We start from the raw sequence: 21,602 nt of genomic DNA on the forward strand, positions 1-21,602 counted from the left end.
CAAATTTGAAAACTTAGTATAAAAAGAAAGAATACAAAGTAGCCTGTTAATAAATTTTTCATATTGATGGCATGTTGAAATGAATATTTTAGATATAATGAATACATATGAATAGAAGGGATTTTTTGATATATTGGGTTAAGTAAAATATATTATTACATCAATTTCATGTGTTTCTTTTAGTTTTCTTTTTAATTTGCCTACTAAAAAATTTAAATTTAAGTATGCATCAAGTATTACATTTTTATTGGAAAGCACTGACCTAGAAAATACTTATGTCTACTTCATTTTATTCATTCAGATAATCAACTTTTAAATTATGTTTTTATAAGATGTTAAAGAAAGCCAGTGAATTACCTGATAGATGAATTTGAGAGAGGAACTGGACTAGACCTTTATTCTTTTGGCACAAAATACCTACCTGAAAGTGGCATGCATTCTCCCCTCTTCTTCCAGGCTATATGTCTTATCTTAGCAAAGATTATGCTAAGCAAAATAAGCCAGACACAGAAGGATGTACATGATACATTTAAGAAAATGTGACATATACCTGCAATAAAACATGAGGCTACAAAAAAGAAGGAAATCCTGCCATTTGCGATATGGATGAACTTGGTGGAGATTATACTAAATGAAATAAGCCAGACACAGAAGGATGAATATCACATGATACATTTATATGAGAAATCTAAAATAGTCAAACTCATAGCTGCTGAGAGAAGAATGGTGGTTGCCAGTGACTGGGAAGAAGGGGAAATGGGAAGGTATTAGTTAAACGATACGAAGTTTTATTTACGTAGTATGAGTAAGTTCTAGAGATTTATGGTACAGTATAGTGCCTGTAGTTAACAACACTGTATTATATGCTTAAAATTTTGCTAAGGGGGAGATCTTATGTTGTGTTATCACAATAAACAAGCTGAAATAAATAGAGTGGGAGGAAACCATATGGAAACATATAGGTATGTTTATGGCGTAGGTTGCGGTAGTGGTTTCATGAGTGTATCCTTATCTCCAAAGGTAAATATGCATAGCTTTTTGCATGCCAATCAAACCTCAATAAAGTGGTTTAACAACAAAAGAAGTACTTTAGTTGTTTTTCCAATTTTCTTTTTTTTTTTTTATTTTTTTTTTTGAGAGAGAGTCTCGCTCTGCCACCCAGGCTGGAGTGCAGTGGCACGATTTCGGCTCACTACAACCTCCACCCCTGGGTTCAAGTGATTCTCCTGCCTCAGCCACCTGAGTAGCTGGGTGGGATTACAGGCATGGGCAACCACGCCCAGCTAGTTTTTGTATTTTTAGTAGAGATGGAGTTTCACTATGTTGGCCAGGCTGATCTTGAACTCCTGACCTACAGCAATCCGCCTGCCTTGGCCTTCCAAAGTGCTGAGATTATAGGCTTGAGCCACCACACCCAGCCATTTTTACAATTTTCAATCACTTATTAGTTGAATAGCTTTAGCATTCAGGGAATACACTGAATTTTTAATTATCTTCATTCCCATATATTGTGGTTGTGATGGTTAATACTGAGGGTCAACTTGATTTGATTGAAGGATGCAAAGTATTGATCCTGGGTCTGTCTGTGAGGGTGTTGCCAAAGGAGATTAACATTTGAGTCAGTGGGTTGGGAAAGGCATACCCACCCTTAATCTGGGTGGGCACAATCTAATCAGCTGACAGCTCAGCTAGGATAAAAGCAGGCAGAAGAATGTGAAAAGACTAGACTGGCCTAGCCTCCCAGCCTACATCTTTCTTCCGTGCTGGATGCTTCCTGCCCTTGAACAATGGACTCCAAGTTCCTCAGCTTTGGGACTCGGACTGGCTTCTTTGATCCTCAGCTTGCAGATGGCCTATTGTGGGATCTTGTGATCATGCGAGTTTAATTCTCATTAATAAACTCCTTAATTATATATATATAATCTATATATATATAATTTATTTATTTATATATAAAATTATATATAATTTATTTATTTATATATAAATAAAATATATAATATATAATATAAATATATTATATATAATATATTATATATAAATATATATTTAAAATATATATAAATATATTTAGTATATATAATAAATATATATTATGAGAGTATATATATAAATACATATTTTATATATATATAATGGGAGTATATATATAAATATATATATATATATATTTATCTCCCAATACTTCTGTCCCTCTAGAGAACCCTGACTAATACAGTGATATTCAGTTAGGATTTTCAGAAAGTGCAGTGTTTTTTATGACATATGATAAACCAGGATGAAAGCAATGACTTAGCTGTTGAAAAATAAGACTAACACAATCCTACTTTTTGTTTAATAAATTACATGTATTTTTTCCACTGGTATTATTATACATGTAAATTATTATACATGTAATTTATTATACATGTAAATTATTATACATGTAAATTATCATACATGTAAATAAATTACATGTATTTTCCACTGGTATTATTCTACCTATTTTTCACACCCTATTTGATTAACATAGAAAGTGTATTATTTATTGATCCTCAGTGTCTGTCATCTCTAATTATGTAAAATCAGGTGATATGTTTGCAGCCAACTCTACAAGCATTTTATTAATCCCCACATTCTTATAATTTCAACTCAAATTATAGATGAGTTTCCCTAAAAATAAATGTCTGGAGTTTAAATAGTGAAATAAAAATATGTGAGCAGTCAACAATCAAGCAATGGGCTTTTTCAGTGTATTAAATAAATATCTAACTCTCCTTAACCTGAAGGGGATTTTTTTGACCTACTGTCATTTTTTATAATGTTTCATACTTCTGTTATATTACAGTAGTACTGTTTATGTTCCTGTAGTTAAATCAGGGTCAGAGTTTCTATTAAAGTTATCTCATTTGATGGAGGTAGGCAAACGACAGTCTTCCAATATACCTATGACATCTGTTGGCTTAAAAAATATAAGGTTAATATTTAAAAATACTAGAATTTGATAAATTGGTTGATTATTCTCTTGATGCTTGAAATATTTCATTTAGTAACCATATTTAGAGAGATTTGTAATATAGCCATGAAATTTGTTCTGAATTACATCTTAAACGCCATCTACTACATATAAATATATGTACATTTTTCTTTTTTTCTGAGAAATGTTCTTAAATGTTTTATGCTATTGATTCAGCTCAACTAATTACTTCAATAACCTCCAAACCACTAGAATATTAAAAATACACATTTCTGAAAGAATGCAATACATTTTACATTGCACGTAACTCAAATGGAATAAACATGGACTAATGAGATATATTTAAGCAACCATAAAGAGTTAGATATCTCAAAGCTTATGCTATAACATTATTGGTCTTCCTATGCCCACAGTGTCTTCTTCCTTACAGAAATACTGAGAACAAGTGATTGTACTGAGTTGTGTAGACACAGATCAGACTGTGGTGATCCATCCTACAAAACTTACATTAAATTAAGGAAATAATTATTTACTGCCCTAAGTATATAGCATTGTATCGGGGATGAATGAGAATGCCAACATGGAAAACAATACAAACTCTAACAACAAAAAGCCCACAATCTAATGTGTGGTGAAGGGGCTGCATGGAATGATAGTGATTACATAAATGCAGAAATAAAAAATAAAGACTAATTGTACTTAAAAAATGAGGAACATGGGTTGCTGTAGATTTTCTGCAGAGATAGTTCATAAGTGTTTAGGAGAATTTACATAAGTTCAAATATTTTGTGTATCTGTTTCCCTGTTCCTTAGAACTTTGATTAGATTTAGCTCAAATATCTTATAAAATCTACCTTGTCTCTTAATTTATTTGTCAAATATTCTATTACTTATTTTAAGAGCCACAGATATCTATGTTTGTGTATCCACATTTAAATCTAAGTGTAGAATTGCTATATTTTAGATAATTTATTTATATATTCATTCCAGTTCATTAATTTTCCCTTCAACAGTGTCTAATCTACTATCAAATCTATTCATTGAGTTTTTTAATTGCAAATATTATAGTTGTCATCTACAGAAGTTCTATTTGTCACTTGGTAATGAATTTTTCCCATTTTTCCATTTTAAATATCTGTTTTTAAAATGTCAAATACTAGATAATTTGTAAACTGTGTCTAACAGTTAAATATCTGAAACTTCACAAATCAATGTTAGCTCTATGTGTTACAATTTCTTCTGCTCTCTCCATGATGCCTTTTTCCTTAATTGTTTTGTGGGTTCTTAATTGTAACCTGCTCATTTTTCTTGACACGTTGTCTATGAGAATTCTTAGAAGACTGGAATAAAGGGGATTCTTCCAGAGTGATATATATTTGCCTCTTCTGGTAACGTGGGCTGTACTCACAGACTGAGACTCCTTTAAGCTTATTCTTAAATTCTTCAAGTATTAAGAATGTGGCTGAGTTTCTGCATGAATCTTAACTTGTAATTACAAATTATCAGGGCAATTTTTTTTTCTTTGTTTCAACCCCAAAGTAAAATGTATAAGAAAAAAAACATGTAACACATATCAGAACCCCTAATTACATTTTCTTTTCTAATTTCTATTCTGATATTATTTATATGTCTTAGATCTGAAACTTTCTATATATTGGCATGTTACTGAGAAAATCAAAGTTTATCACACGTAAGAATTAAATAGAGGAGTTCGGGTGGTGAATTTATGTATTTTGATTGTGATATTTATTGACATGTCCTCTCAAAAATATTTATTATAAGGTTACAAGATTATGGAGACTGAGAGCTCCCAAAATCTATTGGAGACACAGGAGAGATGATTGTATAATTCCGTCTAAAATCCAAAAGTTGGCAGCGGCTGGAGACTAGGACAGCCAACATTTTGGTTTGAGTCTAAAGATGAGTAAAGACTGATGTCCCAGCTCATGCAGTCAGGCAGGAAAAGTTTCTTCTTATTTGTGGGAGAGGGCAGGCTTTTTGTTGTATTCAAGCCTTCAACTGATTGGAGGAGGGCCACCCACACTGGGGAGAGCAATCTGTTTTACTCAGCGTACTGACTGATTCAAATGTTGATTTCATCCAAAAATCCTCACAGACACATACAGAGTAATGTTTGACCACATATCTGAGCAGCCCATGGTTCAGTCAAATTGACACATAAAATTAACCATCATGCATCCTTTGTGACTTACAGCTCATAATTTGTGAGATATATATGCATGTATGTGCATATATATACACATGTATATATAGTTATATTTATGTAAATACTACATAGACACATTAAGAAGCTTTCCCGCTATAGTAAATTCTGACCATTCAAGGCATATGACCATATCTTTATTCTGAAAAAGCTGAATCACAAGAGCCAGCCAATTACTAGATGTGTTGAATGATTTCTTAATATAGTTTTGGAAAAAAAAATACAGTTCAGCGATATAGTCCATGGCCTCAAGATATTTGTATGTTGCAGAAAGTAAGCTTTACACTAGCATCCCAGATGGACAATCATACTACATCATAGGATAGCATTTTTATTCTCAAGCAATTATGTTTGTCTCATAGAAATTTGGCCATATTCTGCATTTTTCCTCTCTAAAAATTACTCACTATGTGATATGAGTGGTAGACAAGGAGTTTTGTTACCCAGATCCTCTTCAGAAACGGACTGTTGCCTCTACTGCTGCTGCTGATGCTGACCACATGCCTGGTCTAGCTATCAGCTCCTTTAGGTGCCTCCTCAGTGAGAGATCTGGCTGAGGTCACATCCTTTCCATAGTAGCCCACATCCAGTGACTGACCTCTGGTGGGTGCTAAAGCGCAGTCATTCTGACTCCCAGGAACAAGCCTGATAAGCCATATGCACTCCAAAGATCCCTGCACACTCGGCCAAGGCTTTGTTGGGCTTGCCTCTATGTTTGACTTCTCTCTTTGCCTACTCTTACTGCTGGCCTCTCCCTTCCCCAGGTGTTGGTCCCTGATCAATATCCTTCATATCAAACTATGCTCAATCTCTGCCTTTAAAGATTACAATCTATAACCATATAGAAATCAGAAGTGAAAAATGTTTATGAAGTGGGAAAATACGTGGCTTATTTTTGATATTGGTTTTCTGTGTCTAATGTTACAGGGATGTTGATTGTTTTTAAAAGTCTACACATGCTTTCGGATACTTATTTTTTCAAAGCTACACAACGGGGTATAACTTCTATCAGCTTCTCCAGCCCCAAGTACAAATTTGAAAGTGATTATTTCAGACTCTGTTGCTATTGCTGTAACCTGTTCTCTGGTGAATCAGAATAATGGGAGTTGGGTACATCCTCTGTGGCAGTAAAGTTCACTCTGCTAGCACACAGGGTATTATCTTCTTTGTAATTCGTGCGAGAAGAAGATCAAAAGCAGCTCCGATCTTCATCTTAAACCATAGATTATGAGTCAACCAGGGTTGGCCCAAGATAAATATCTGATGTGTGGTTAGTCATATGGTGAGTCAGTGTTCTAATCAGGGGTAGAGTTAATCAGTCGGGGTTACTTACTCACCGTGCCTAACTTTCATGCATTCCTTCCAGAGGGAATATACATGCATTCTTCTGGCATATTTGGTTTTGCATGTACATCATTATGTTTCTCCTCCCACTACCACAAGAAAAAGATATTAATTGTAGTCAAAAATAAAGTTATAAACTTCTGGCAAGCTAAAACTGAGAACAAGTTATCAAAGGGATGTGTGCCTGTTCACTTTTAGAAGTGTAATAGGTCTTTCATAGCTGAGAAAGGACAGAAATAGGGAGATAAAGTCGTTCACCTCAGATCGCAAGCTAAATTGGTGGCAAAGGTTGGACTAGAATCCAGATGTAATGGGTAACTTTCACCCACATTACGTCCATCCCATTTAGACTTCCTTGGTTGACTAGTATTGATGTAACCAAAAAGACATCTACTCAAAATTCAATATTCTAATGGTAGTTATTGAGAACTTACTATGTGTCTGGTCCTGTTTTAAGAGTAGGATATACAGCAGTGAATCAGGCACTTTTTTTTTTTTTATCAAGAACTTTACTTTCTGGCAAAGATATATATATTTTTTCCTGCGAGAGGCCCTTTGTAGCATATCAACAGCCAGATAAGCCTTAAACAAACAGGTAATAAAAAGGACAGTCTTGGCTACTCCTTTTGTGATTTAATCTAGAACAGCATTTCTCTCTTGGTACTTACTTCATCAGGCTGGCGTAAGGACTTGCTACTGCATTCATTGTCAGCAATGGTCACAGCATGCCTGAATACTTTTTTGTTGTTGTTAACTGTATTTAAAGGTGTTGTACCATTCACTTGCAAAGAAACTGTTTTTATCAAATGAGATTTTGCTTTGGAAGAATGGCAATGGAATTCAGCCATGTTTTTTCTAAATTAATGTAACATTTGCATAATAATATTTTAAAGTAATTGCTTGGGCCACTTTCTTTCTTTTTTTTGTTTTTTGCAGAAGAAATAGCAGGTCACTCTTAGAAAAACATTTGTTAAATTTCCAAATCATAATGTATTTTAGTGGTGAGAGGAACTCAGTAAAGGAAATTAAAGGCATCGTGGACTCCACAGAGCGTGGAACACAATGAGCTCTCAAAAAGTCATTTGTTGACAGATATTGTTATTCTCATTTTACAGCATTCTGTGTATCTCCTTTATATCACTTATTACAATTAGAATTAATCCTATTCAATTACTTCTGCAGAAGCACCATGGTTAAGTGGCTAAGAGGAGGAACTCAGAAGCCAGTCTAGCAGGGCTCATTCCTGCATTTCTGCTCCCATCACCTACTAGCAATGTATAGCTTTGGATATGTTACTAAACTTCTATGTGTCAATTCCTTGAATGTAAATAAGTATAATGTATTACCTATAGAGTTATTATAAGATTTAAATTAGGTAATATTTGTGAAGTACTTGGAACAGTGTTCAGTATATATAATAAGTATTATGCAACTATTTATAAAATGAATAAAAAATTAAAATTTTCCTTTCTTACTAGTCATACTCATAGAAAGTAGAATATATCAGTCTTAGTTACTGATTCTCATCTTCTCATCTTCTGTAGTTATGTTTCCAAGTTGAGTTGTTCAATAAATTATTATTGAATGAATGAATACATTAAAGTTTTAAGGCCCATAAATGGTGAAAAGATCCATCAAGATCATTTTTCATGACTCTATAGATTATTCAATAGAATAGTAGGGCTAGTGCTACTACTGATTCTGTGTACCTTCCTTGTTGCTACACAAATATTATTTCATTGTGACATTAAAACAGCCTTAAAATGTAAATATCAAATCGCCACCTCACAGGTGAGGCAGCTGAAGTTTGAAGAAGTTAAATAAGTTATCAAAAGTTTGGACAGAACCTGCAATCAAAACCAGGTCCTTTTGATGCCGAAGTTCATTTTCTTCCATGCTATGCTACACAGTCTTACATCAAGAGAATGTGTTGGCTGATACCAGGTAGGGAAGACTAAAATCCACAAGGGGAAATTTATGGAGGTATGAGAAAAATATTACAGAATGTATTGTATAAGGATTTGTCTTTCAAAAGATGTGTCTCCTAGTTTTCCTTCCAGGCAAATGTCAAGACCAATGATATTAGCAATATTCCACATTACTTACTAACATTTTTTTACTAATGTCAATTTATTACAAAAGTAAAGCCGAAGTATTAGGTCACTGTAGTTCAGTTCATAAAATACAATTAAGCAAGCTATTCATAGGTTTGAAGTACAGGATTAACAAAAAAATGCGTATGAAATATTTTACCAATGATAAATTAACAAGAAGGCCAGTTTAATTTGATGTAGCTCAAGTGCAATAAAACAAAGTCAAAAATCATTACATCCTTAGTCATAAATCATAGTATGTAAACCATAATGCATAAGCCATATATGCTCAGATCAGATGAATTTGGAAAGTGAGGGAAAATGAGCAGCCTAGACAACTGTTGGAAACAATGCAAAGCTACCCACGGAATTCTATGATCAAGCTAGGAATTCACTGGGCCTGGAGAAGTTAAGTAGCAATGCTGCAATGCTGCAGGGATGGAATAGACTGGCACAAGCACATCTTATCTGTTCTTCCTGAATTGAGCTTTGTATACTATCAGATTCCATTGTACCACAATGTCTTATAATTGGACTATGTAGAATACATTGAGCTGAGGGCAATAACAAGTATGAGACACAGCAGGATTTTGAAAAAGATTAATATGTCAGCTAAGGTGGCAACCTGATCCACTTATTACGTCCATTAAATAGCTATAATTGATTATTCATCATTTCAAAACTTATCTCCAAAAAATAATAGCATGCTTACCCTATCACACCTGGACTTTGAGTGCATTCTACTCGATTTAAAAACATTGTTTTGAATTCTTTTTGTCACAATCACTTCACAAAATCTAAAAGAAAGTCAGAGATACTACCAGGGGCAAAACATACATGTCCCTTGCTTCTCGTTTGTCTTATTTATGACTGGATCCATTTTTTGTCTTGTTTATGAAAGTAAAAGGGGGTGCTTAGAAATCATAGATTGTATTCCAAAACAAACAAGCAAAAACAGACAAACATAAAGCCAGACCCTAACTCACAATTTCATCAAAAAGTAGCAGAACTCTCTTTCATGGCAAGAAAAGTGCAAGCTTGTCCTTTGGAAATTCTTCTGAATCAACAAAAGTACGTGTGACTGAATCGTGTGGCCAAGATGGAATGCTGTGGCAATGCAAATTACAGAGAAGATGCACGGCTTTTCATCTACTGCCCTCACCCGCAGATGTCTGTGGGATGAAAGTAGTAGTCACTGCCAGCCACCCCAGTCCTGCTGTTCTGACACCCTGTAATCGTTTGCTGTATTCATTACCTCCCTCATCATCCACTAAGCCTCCTCTTAGGGGTACTTTATTGTACACATTTCACTTTAAAAAATTAAGTCACATCACGATTAATTTTGCCTCAAGGATTTCACAACATTCTTTGAGCTCACAGTAACCCTGAGGATATTGTGCAATTGGAGTTGGGACTCTCTTGCCTAAGTTATAACTTTGTGAAAGAAAGCGGGTGAAAGTGGGGGAGTTGATCTTGCTTAAGACAATTGAGTGGATATTAAGCAAATACACAGAGGTAAGTTTAAAAGTGACTGGTAAATCTGGTAAAACTTTATACTTTTCAAGTTATCGTTTTTAATGTTCACACCTTCTTACAGTATTTTTACAGGCAGTATGCTTTTGCTTGCCCTAAGTAAAATAGCATGCTTTTCTTCTGTGTTTTTCTCTGGGGCATGTCTTCTGTATGCTAATCTGACTCATCATTGTTAATTTAAAATATTATAAATAAGCAAATACATGACTCAATAAATGTGATGAGTAAAGAGAAACTGGTGTTTGCCTAGCCAGCTCAGACCTACATTTTAATTAAAAAGCATGTCTCACACACCATCAATATGTTTTCAAGTGACCTGTCATGACCAGTTCTAATCACAAGCATGCCATTCACTCTTTCATAATAAATTGGCAGATTATGCTAATAAAAGAAAGGGAAGCTATCAATTTTATGGGTGCCAGACAAGCTATGCCATTGATTTTATAATTTATGATATGCACTTGCAAAATAAAGGTGGCTAAGGAGTTTCATAAAACAGGATAAAATGCTACAGGAGAATAATCAATTAGATTAGTTGACAAATAAGTAGATAAAAAGTTATGAAAATATTATGTTTTCCTAATGGTCAAACATTCAGGGATTCAGTGTCGTATTATATCTGTATAATCCCACAACAAAAAGGTCTGTGTTAATGGCAGCTACATGTCAATTTTTAAGATTGGCTAATTGGTATTTTTAGAAGTATTTGGCTGGAAAATCACAAAGATTCAGTTCATTGGGACTCAAAAATTCTTTGTTCAAGAGAAAAAGAAATCATAATACAGGTTGCTATTGATTACACCAATAAAATTTTAAAAATTACTATATGGCACAGTGTTTTGTGACTTTATGGCCTTTGTCTATGGAAAAATCATCTAGGTTAGTTCACATTTTTATAGAAAATGAGAGTTTGCAATGGAAATAGGAACTTGGGAGCTCACAGAAAAATCAGGGGTAGACTTGGGATTAGATAAGACATTCTACTTAAATAAGCATAGTTAAATATACATTATGTCTTACATTTAAAGCCAAAACTAGTTGCTTGCTTTTGATTAAAAGATCAGATTTTGTTCTGAAGTCCAGTTTCAATATTTTAGTTTTGTCATTAAATTATGTTTCTAAATTGAAAAACTTTTGATAAAACTAGAAAAATTAAGTATGCTATATTATTTATTAATATGAACAAAAATCAATTTGTCTAAACTTTGCTCATCTAAAAATATATACGTATAGCAGACAAAGCAATGCAAATTAAGCATTTTAAATCTTATACTTGGATTCAACAATCTTTATCTTGTGTAGCGTTAACACACATACACATACATATGTATATGCACACACACACACATTCCTAGTACCTAAACACAAGTCAGTGTTCATCCAAAAAGTAACAGATCATCAATTACTTCTAGAAATTTCTGGATACCTTTATTATACTGATGTTTATCATATTGGATAAATGCTTATCTTATGGAACTCACAACACTTTGCATCCAATCATCATATATTTGGCCACGATTCCAACAGGGTGAAAAGTTAAATGTATTATTGGTTACAAATGGTCTTGCTTAGGTAATTTCAAGAATATTAAATGTTATGTTGCCCCAAATTGTTATATCTCAGTTAATGGTGAAGTGATATGACTTTAAATGCTATGCAATGGCTCCATAATAATTTTTTTGTAAATGTAATCTCCAGATCAATTATTAAAATCAGCTAATAATTGGTTGTTTTCAGGTAAAATTGATAGTTTTTAAAACATTCAAAATAAGTCCATTTGAAAGTCATTCAATTCTGTTAAGAAATGTTTTGCTGAATATTTGTGAAATGTAGATATTAAATAACTTTTGCAAGCTTAGTATCCACTCATGTTGTAGGTTATTCTTTCTTGCTGTGGTTTTAATCCCCCCACAAAAAAAAAAAAAAAAAAAAAAAAAAAAAAGCTACAGATTTGAAGTGATATTTGTTTTGCATATGCAAACTATGGGACTCAGCTGATGCATAAGGATGTGTATGCAGTGTTGTTCTATCCATCATCAAATTCACTTCTCAACTTTTTTTAATAAGCAAAATGATAGATTTAAATAAAATACAAGTTGATGATAAACTGTCTGGAACAATTACCAACTAGATTTGTGTCCCCAGTAGTAGCCCCTCATTGGTTCCACTGGTTTCCTGGTAGGCACATTTGTGATTCTGGATCAAAGGACTTTTCATGAAAGAACCATTATTAAGTGTTTTACAAAGGCATTTTTCCTGTATAGGGTTAGTTCCTGAAAATGCACCTTGGCCGCACAACTCTAACGCTGTCTTGTGTTTTAACACTTTAAACAACCCCCTCCAGATTCATCTAGAGCCTGAAATTAGGTTTATTTTTCTCTCTTTTTTTCAACCTTTAAAAAAATAAGTAATATTACTAACTGGTCTGAAATATGATCCTTTAAAAACTATGTGGCATTAACAAAATTCTACAGTGCAAAAGTACAAAGAAGACTAAAAGAATAAGGGCAAAGGAGAGCAATCATTTGCTTCAGACTTGCATTAGGTTGAACTTTGGTGGAATGGATCCAAGATGGAATTAAATCCAAATGTTTCCTGGTTTCTTCCATCTTAATAGCCTCATATTTCCTTCCATTTCATCTCATCCACAGTGTTCACATTTAAAATTGTCATCTTTGAAAACATTGAACATATTTATGGCTTGTCTGCTTCCTGATATATATTCTGATCTATCATATTGTTATCATTGCTAGACAACAAAAAAGATTTCAGATTATATATAATACGGAAATTTAAATTAGGGAGGAAATGTGACTATATCATGCCAACTTCAAAATAAATCCTCCCTCTAACTCTAAAAGATCTGACAATATTTGTAAAGCTATTTTCCTGACCTTTGTATTATGTTTAGCCATTAAATTGCAGAAACCTACCAAGTAGTCCAAGTTCATGGTATAAAAACAATAAAAACGCAGGATAAAAACACAAAAATAGAACAGAGAAAACATGGCTATAATGATAAAAAAAATTAACATGTAATTCCTGTTTCTAGCTTAATATGGTTCTTATAGCTAAGAACCATATTAAGAGCTTTATTTATACTACCTTATTTAAATCTTCCACAATATGATGAGATTATTATTCAGTGCCTACAAGGTTGAGATATTAAGAGCCTTGTCCCATGTCACACTGCTACTATGTAATAGAATCAGAATTCAATTTAAACTGGATTCCCCTAGACACATTTTTTTCTTTCTTCGAGTAATCTCTGCACATGTTACACTCAGTGCTGTTGCAAAATAAGAAAGTGAAGACAGAAAGTAGAAGGGAAAGAAGAAGAGGAGGAAGTTGGTGTGATTTAGCATTTATACCATCTCTGTGCAGCTTCTCACTATCAGTATCAAATCAGACTGGCATTTTCTGATTCAGTCATTGTTTTAGTCAGGGTTCTCTAGAGGGACAGAACTAATAGGATATATATCTATGTCTATCTAGATAGATAGATAGAGAGAAAGAGAGAGAGAGAGGAGTTTATTAAGGAGCATTAATTCATGCAATCACAAGTCCCACAATAGGCCATCTGCAAGCTGAAGAGCAAGGAAGCCAGTCCAAGTCTCAAAGCTGAAGAACTTGGAATCTGATGTTTCAGGTCAAGAAGCATCCAGCTCAGGAGAAAGATGTAGGCTTGGAGGCTAAGCCAGTCTAGTCTTTTCCATGTTCTTCTGCCTGCTTTTTTTCCTGGCCATACTGGCAACTGATTAGATTGTGCCCACCCAGATTGAGGGTAGATCTGCCTTTCCCAGCCCACTAACTCAAATGTTAATCTCCTTTGGCAATACCCTCACAGACACACCCAGGATCAATACTTTGCATCCTTCAATCCAATCACGTTGACACTTAGTATTAACCATCACAGTCATCATTATTTTGGTTACCTAGTTCTCAGCAGGTTCCTTTTCTATATACTTTCAACTTTTATTTGTGATTCAGGGAGTGCATATGCAGTTGTGTAACATGGGTGTATTGTGTGATACTGAGGTTTGGGATATGACTGATCCGGTCATCCAGGTAGTGTGCACAGTACTCAATAATTAGTTTCTCAATCCTTAACCCCGTCCTCCCTTCCCGCTAGTGCCTATTGTTGGCATCTTTATGTCCATGAGTACCCAATGTTTGGCTTTCACTTATAAGTGAGAACGTGCGGTATTCGGTTTTCTGATCCTATGTTAATTCGCTTAGGATAATGGCCTCCAGCTGCATTCATATTGTCTCAACAGGTTTCTGTACAAAAAAAAAAAAAAAGAAGAGGAAGAACAAGGAAGAAAGGGAGGAGAACAGAGAAGAGAGGAAGGAGGAGTAGAAGGAAAGAAATGACCATTCTATCTAAATAAACAACTCTATCTAAATCATGCATCAGCAGGAGGATATTTATGGCCTCAGCACATTTCTTTTACTGCATGCTAGAGACATTCGGCTCTTCCCTCTTGAATTCAAATGTCAGTGGAATGGCTAACTCATGTGAACAGGCTTTTTTCCCAGGGAGGAGCCAGCCACACAATAAAATTTAAATGGAAAAAAGCTTCCTGATGTTCCTCTGCAGTACTTTGAATCATGCCAACTGCTAGACCAGATTAATTACACAATTGTAAGAGCAGGAAATAAACTAATTGAGGACATTATCCTCCTCTTTCTTTTAGAGAAATACTATTTTGTCTTGATTTGCCACCTTGACTTGTTTTGTCAACTCAACCACTTCTCAAACTTTTCAAGAAGGGACTGTGTATGACTTGAACCTAAGTTTTTCCCAAATGAGAAGCTTCTCATTACTTTAGTGCTTGCTTCTTCAGTAATGGAATTCTTGATTGCTTTTGAAAGCATCCTAGCATGTAAAAGGTGGGGGGTCTTTCTGCCAAAAGTAAAATCCTAATTCAAGACAGGTAAAATGGGTAGGGACCTGGTTCAACAGATTAAATCCATATTTTCATATTTCAAATCAATCCCTCCGTATCTGTCAGCCATTGTTCAGGGGAACACAGACTTTAGAAGTGCAAATTTTTCCAGCCTACCTCTGTTATAATAATGTATGTATTCAAGTATTCTATGAAACTATATTCCAGTAAACATGTGGGAAAAAATAGGGACTTTATTTTACAGGAAATTATCACATTTAATCTTATTTTTGAAGCTTACTCACCGAAGATAATATATTTAGCAATTTGCTAAATGATTTTTTTTTAAAAAGGAAAATTATACAAATGTTGGTTGTAACATAGTTTTCCTTGAGGAACAAAATATATGTTAGTCTAGTAGTCTATCATCAGATCTGGAGAGAGATTTTCATCTCTATCATGCCAGTTCCTTTATTGACATGTTTTCTTGGCTACTCTCTTTAATCTATAGAGTTCCTCTCAATACTACTGCTTTTGTCATTCTCTGGAATACACAAACTTGAATCTTAATCTGTACCTTGCAATAAAATTATGTTTATAACAGACCTTGAGAAAACTGTATGATTCAAAGATAATTAAATAGGTAAAACTCTGTGTTTGCACCCCAAATTCCCTTCATGGAAGATCTCCAACTATATTCAAGCCTTTGCTAGTGCTAGAAGAAAGCAGCCCATGTTATTCTTTTGTGGCAGAGCAGTGTCTGTTTACTCTTTCTACATCTCCTTCCCATTTCATGGATTGTGACAAAGCTTTTCCTCAATTCTAAAGCTACTTCACTTCAAAGGTCTGGTGGAAATCTCTCCATTTCCTGAAATACCTAGGAAACCCCTCTGTGTCTGAGTAGCCCTTTCATTATGTGAAAGGCAGGGGGTGAATGACACTCAGGTTAGATCTAAAAGAGACTTGCTATGTCCCGCAGGCCTTGTTGGAGAGAGAGGGTGTTACAGATGTTGGACTGGGGCCCTGGGTCAAATTCATCAGCCCTCATATTTTTCTTTTCTCTTCTTGAGAAAAATATTCCAGATGGTATATATTAATGTGTATTTGTAATACTTTTGGCAAGGGATAGTGGCAAGATAAGAAAAAGTGAAGTAAACAGAGATGAAAAAGCAAGTTACCAGTGAAACAAAACTGGAAGCATTTAAGTTTCTAAGTAAGAGACTTCAGAGAATTAGATATAAAAAACGCCAATTGATTAATCTGTCATTTTGTCTCCCAGTTGGAGGAAAAAAAGAGAGAAATTTCATAAGATCCACTCTTCTCTTTTAGTGGAGTTGTTTGAAAAAAAATATTTTCCAAAGTTAATAAATTTAATGTGGTAAACTTTACAATTACATATTTCTCTTGTTATTGGTCTTAACTATTTCCTGATTCCCTTCACTCATCATTTTATTTCCGAAACTTGCCTGATAAAACTTGCTCAAGCATGTTGTATATGGGAATTGCCAGGCAATTGCTAAACAACTGCATATCTCTTAAACTTGAACATAGAGATAATCCATTTCCAGTCATGCATTTTTAAGGTAGTTAGCCTTGGCCTTACTTCTATGGTAACTTATCCTTGATTGGAAGCCATAGCAGTAGAAATCAAATTCAGTGATCAGAATCGCTTTACACGAATTATTCAATTCATTGAATGTAAACATGATTCATGTCTGTTCCCAGCCTCCTGCAAAACTGAAGAATTTGCTGTGTTGTTTTTCTATTTTCCTCTCTCTGGACCTTTATTTAAGCAATTCCTCTTGCTTGAAGTATCATAGTCAAGCTTATTGAGAAACAATTCCTTAAGGGTGTTTTTGTGTTCCTACACATTTTTTTAACAGAGACACGGACTGCTTCTGTTCCAGGCTATCTTTCCAAAGATGTTTACAGAGAAAACAGCCAGAAAGATAGAACTACTGGTTTCCTGTGGAGCAAAGCTCAGGTTCTTTTGTCACATAACCCACTACTTGGGTAGGCATTACATGGTTGTATTGTATCTTATTACTGTATGCGAGTGAGGGCTTAAGGAACTCACAGAAGAAAATTCTGACACTCTTGCTACTGCTATTTCTGTTACCGATACACTTTCCTTTGTCTCTGACACAGGAGTTTGCGCTTTCTGCCAGCATCTATGAATCTCTGGAAGACTAAATTATTAGCTTGGAAATGGAGTAAAATCTCAGACCCTTCATAGTTCTTGATACAGCTTCAATTGTTTTTTTCTTAAAAGAAGTTTTATTTAATCCTTCCTGGTGTAAATATTAAATATAATAATTCAGTGCTTCCAAAACCTTCTCTGAAAGTAAAGCTCCTCTAGCATGTGGCTAAATAAACAGACTATTAGATAAATCTCCTAGAAAATCCCATTTATATTTCTAAATATAAACATGGAAATCTGTTTTTTATTTTATTTTATGACAGGGTCTTGCTCTGTCACCCAGGATGAATGTACAGTGGTGTGATCACAGCTCACTGCAGCATCGAACTCTCAGGCTCAAGCAATCCTCCTACCTCAGCCTCCCGAGTAGCTGGGACCACAAGTGTGCGCGACCACACCTGGCTAATTTTTTTATTCTTATAGAGACAGGGCTTTTGTTATGACTTGACTCCCAGACTCAAGCAATCCTCCCACCTCAGCCTTCCAAAGTGCTGGGATTACAGGTGTGAGCCACCACACCCAGCCTCTGTTTCTTTTTTAACAGAATTCCAAATTATTATTATCTCTGGGTATATGATATATCTAAAACATGTATCACCACTCCAGGTAAACAATAAACACTCAATAAATGTCTGTTATTATTAGTCTTCAAAAAGTATTTAATACATATTAACACTTTTACTCTCCTCACATCTGAAGAGGTTAAAAAAAAGATATCAAAACCCCATTTTTATTACTGATGAAGGTCAGATTAGAGAACATAGCTTTGGTCAATTGTCAAGGTGGACCTACTAATTACATCCTAAAATTAGACAGATTCACCATTTGGTCTCAGGCAGAACTGAACTAGGGCAGAGCTTCCAATATAGAATATTTTCATTTGGGTGGGATTAAAACAGCAGAGAAGACTTTGGAAGCTTATCATGAGTTTTGACTTAGAAAATGAAGAATAGGAAAACATAGGTATACATGAGAATTATGACGTGTTTAAAGTAAGAAATGCAATAATCTGAAGACATAGCCAATTTTGTCTTTCACTTTGATAAGTATTATTATATTTTTTTTCTCTTGAGATGGAGTTTCGCTCTTGTCACCCAGGCTGGAGTGCAATGGCGAGGTCTCCACTCACTGCAACCTCCGCCTCCCAGGTTCAAGCAATTCTCCTGCCTCAGCTCCCAAGTAGTTGGGATTATAGGCTCCCATCACCACGCCTGGCTAATTTTTATATTTTTAGTAGAGACCATGTTGGCCAGGCTGGTCTCAAACTCCTGACCTCGGGTGATCCGCCTGCCTCGGGCTCCCAAAGTGCTGGGATTATAGGCATGAGCCACGGTGCCTGGACGGTTTTGGGGTTTTTATAAAAACTTTATTTAGGCTCACGGTACATGTGCAGCTTTGCTATACAGGTAAACTCACGTCACAGGAATTTGTTGTGCAGATGATTTTGTCACCCAGGTACTAAGCCTAGTACCCAACGTTAGTTTTTCTAATTCTCTTCCTTCTCCCAACCTAGGTTTTTAAATGACCTCTTCAAATTATCTTAAGACTGAAAGAAGTTAAGGAAATTGCTAAAGATCACATGGTTAACAAATGTCACAGCTAAAATTCCAACTGGCAGCTCCAAAACCCTATTACATTATACAATATTGCTAAGGAGTGATGAATGGTGTATTGGAGGTGAGAAAGAACATAGCATATAGAGAGGTTCAGTCAATAGTGTAAAAATGAAACAATTTGATTCTAGAGCAAATTTGATTGTCACCCTTTTTCATTTTGATTTATTGAAACCTCAGCAAATCTTGACCCTATGTTATACACTGGTATAACAATACAATAAGACCTACATCTTGTATTGAAAGGTAGATGATAATTTAGTGAGGGACACAAGCCAAAATAAGACCACAATAAACTTGGTCATTGTCATCTCAGAGTTGGACATTAAGTAAACAGTGGAAAGCTATTCAGACATAGAAGAGGAGAAGTGAGAATCAGAGCTTTTCCATAGTTACCAGGGACTAGCAAATTACTCCATACACAAGATCCTGTGCTAATACAGAATTAATAGTCTTTACCTTCTAATAATGATGTATTGTAATTTTATAAAATCAGAAAATAAGATAATATTAAATTCATATAGTCAGAGACATCTGCTAATCTAATGACAACCCTCATTAGTATTTGAACATTTGATATGGGTTTTGCCAAACTATTTTTCTATGCAATAATGCACCTCAAAGAAGAATCATTAGAGGTAAATAGCATAAGTGTACCTTTGGGTATGAGTAAACCTTCTCACACCTGAAAAACCTTCTCAGGGACGCTGAGTTTTCAATTACCTTTAGCCATTATCAAATGTATAAAATCCCTGCAAGTTTTCATTCACTCATCCATTTATCCAACCCACAGTGAGTGCTTCGAATGTCCAGGTGCTGAGCTGACTGCCAGGAAAACAGAACCCCTTTCTACTAAGGGATCATCCAATAAAGTACGGGACAATCAGTCTACTGAGAGAAAATCCATTACGTTCTAGCATCTGGAATGCACATTCCAGGCGATATTATAGTTCATACGAATAAATCAGTGGAAATCATTTACCATGGTTGCAAACTTCCCAGAATTGAACGTTTAAAAATATAAAGAGTGCGTGACTACACTACACTTGCAAGACAGTCTATAACTTTTGTTGTCCGTCTTTCTGGGATGAACTTCTCACTGATTCTTTCCATGACTAACTTCTCTTTTAAGTCTCAGCTCCAATGCCTCTTCCTCCTCAGAGAGGTCACTAGTAATCATCCTGTTTGAAGAAGCACCTGTTAACCAAATAAATCACTCTATCATGTCATTCTATTTATTTCCTTCAGAGGATTAATTATAATCTAACTGCATTTATTTGTTTACTATCTATTACTTGTCTACATCACTAGAATCTAAACTGTTGAGAGCAGAGGCATTATTTATTTTCTTCACAGCTATATGCCTAGCACTTAAACCCCCACACTTAATAATCACTTAATATATAATTTATTAAATAAACTAGCCCTAGTCTTCATGTCTGCACCAACACATAAGATAGTAGTTACATCACTTAGGATGCTTTAAGCTGCAGAAAACTGAAACCCAAAGCCAAGTGGCTTACATAGTCCCAAACATGTATTATCTTACAGCAAGAAGTTCAGAGGTAAGGATGCACCAGAGTGCACTTGGCTTCTCAATGATATCATTAAGAATCCAGATTCATTCTGTCTCTCAGTTTTGTCATATCAGGAAGTTGACCCTTCCATACGTCAGCTCATCTTGTGTTTGCAAGATTCTGCAGCAGTTCTGGGTTATTATATCCATTTTTGAAAACATACAGAGGAAGAAATGGGACTATCACTTACTCAGTGATTCCTACAATCCATAAATAAACTTTTCTGGTGACACTCAGCAAACTTCTCATCAAAGCTCAGTGTTCAAAATTTTTTTTAAATTTTATTATTATTATACTTTAAGTTTTGTTGCACATCTACAAATAATCCAATCACAAGGGAAACAAGGCCATGATGACTGATTCACACCAAAGATTTCCAAACTCTTTGACTGTGACCCACGATAGAATTGTTTTTACATTGACACCAAGTACATATGTATACATAATTTTTTTAAGTTTTTATGAGATTTTTCGTACCCTGTCTCTAACCTATATGTAACCCAATATTTCCTATTCTATGTAATTTGAGGCAGAATAATATGACCCACTAATTTGATTTTAGGATTTACTAATGATTGTGATTCATAGTTGGAATAATGTTGTCCTAGACCAATAACAATCTACTTCAAAAGCTAGGCTGTGAGTCAGTTGAAGTAAGAATAGATGTGCAAACTAAATTAAAATTAGGGGGAAAAAAAGTGGCCTTGGTGGAGGCAAATAGCATCTGCTCAATTTTTACTTAGTAATTTTTATTTATATTGTTAATTTGAATTTACACATTACATTGTTATATCACATGATATCTAATATTAATTTTAACAAAGATTCTCAATATGTAAAACTATCAAAGACAATAGGTCAGGAATCAAATAAATTTCTAGAGCCAAATCAAAAGGAAAAGTATATAAGGACTGTTTATTTTTTGTTGTTTATTTGTTTAGAAAATGTTACTTAAAATGGCAGAAATTAGAGCTTAAGTGTTGGGCCCACGAAAAATACCAAGTAAGTGGGACCCTCTCAGTTTCTTTGAAACTTGTCATAAACCATGCTGACGTCCCCAGAAGGCCTCTGAAAACCCTCCAATTGTCTCTCTTGCTGATAATGAGTTGCGCTACCTTGATGTTCGCTGTCCAAGGTATTCTCACCAAAATACTACAGAGAATGGTCTCCTCC

Source organism: Symphalangus syndactylus, chromosome 8 (assembly GCF_028878055.3).
Source record: "Symphalangus syndactylus isolate Jambi chromosome 8, NHGRI_mSymSyn1-v2.1_pri, whole genome shotgun sequence".
In the NCBI taxonomy this organism is placed as follows: Eukaryota; Metazoa; Chordata; class Mammalia; order Primates; family Hylobatidae; genus Symphalangus; species Symphalangus syndactylus.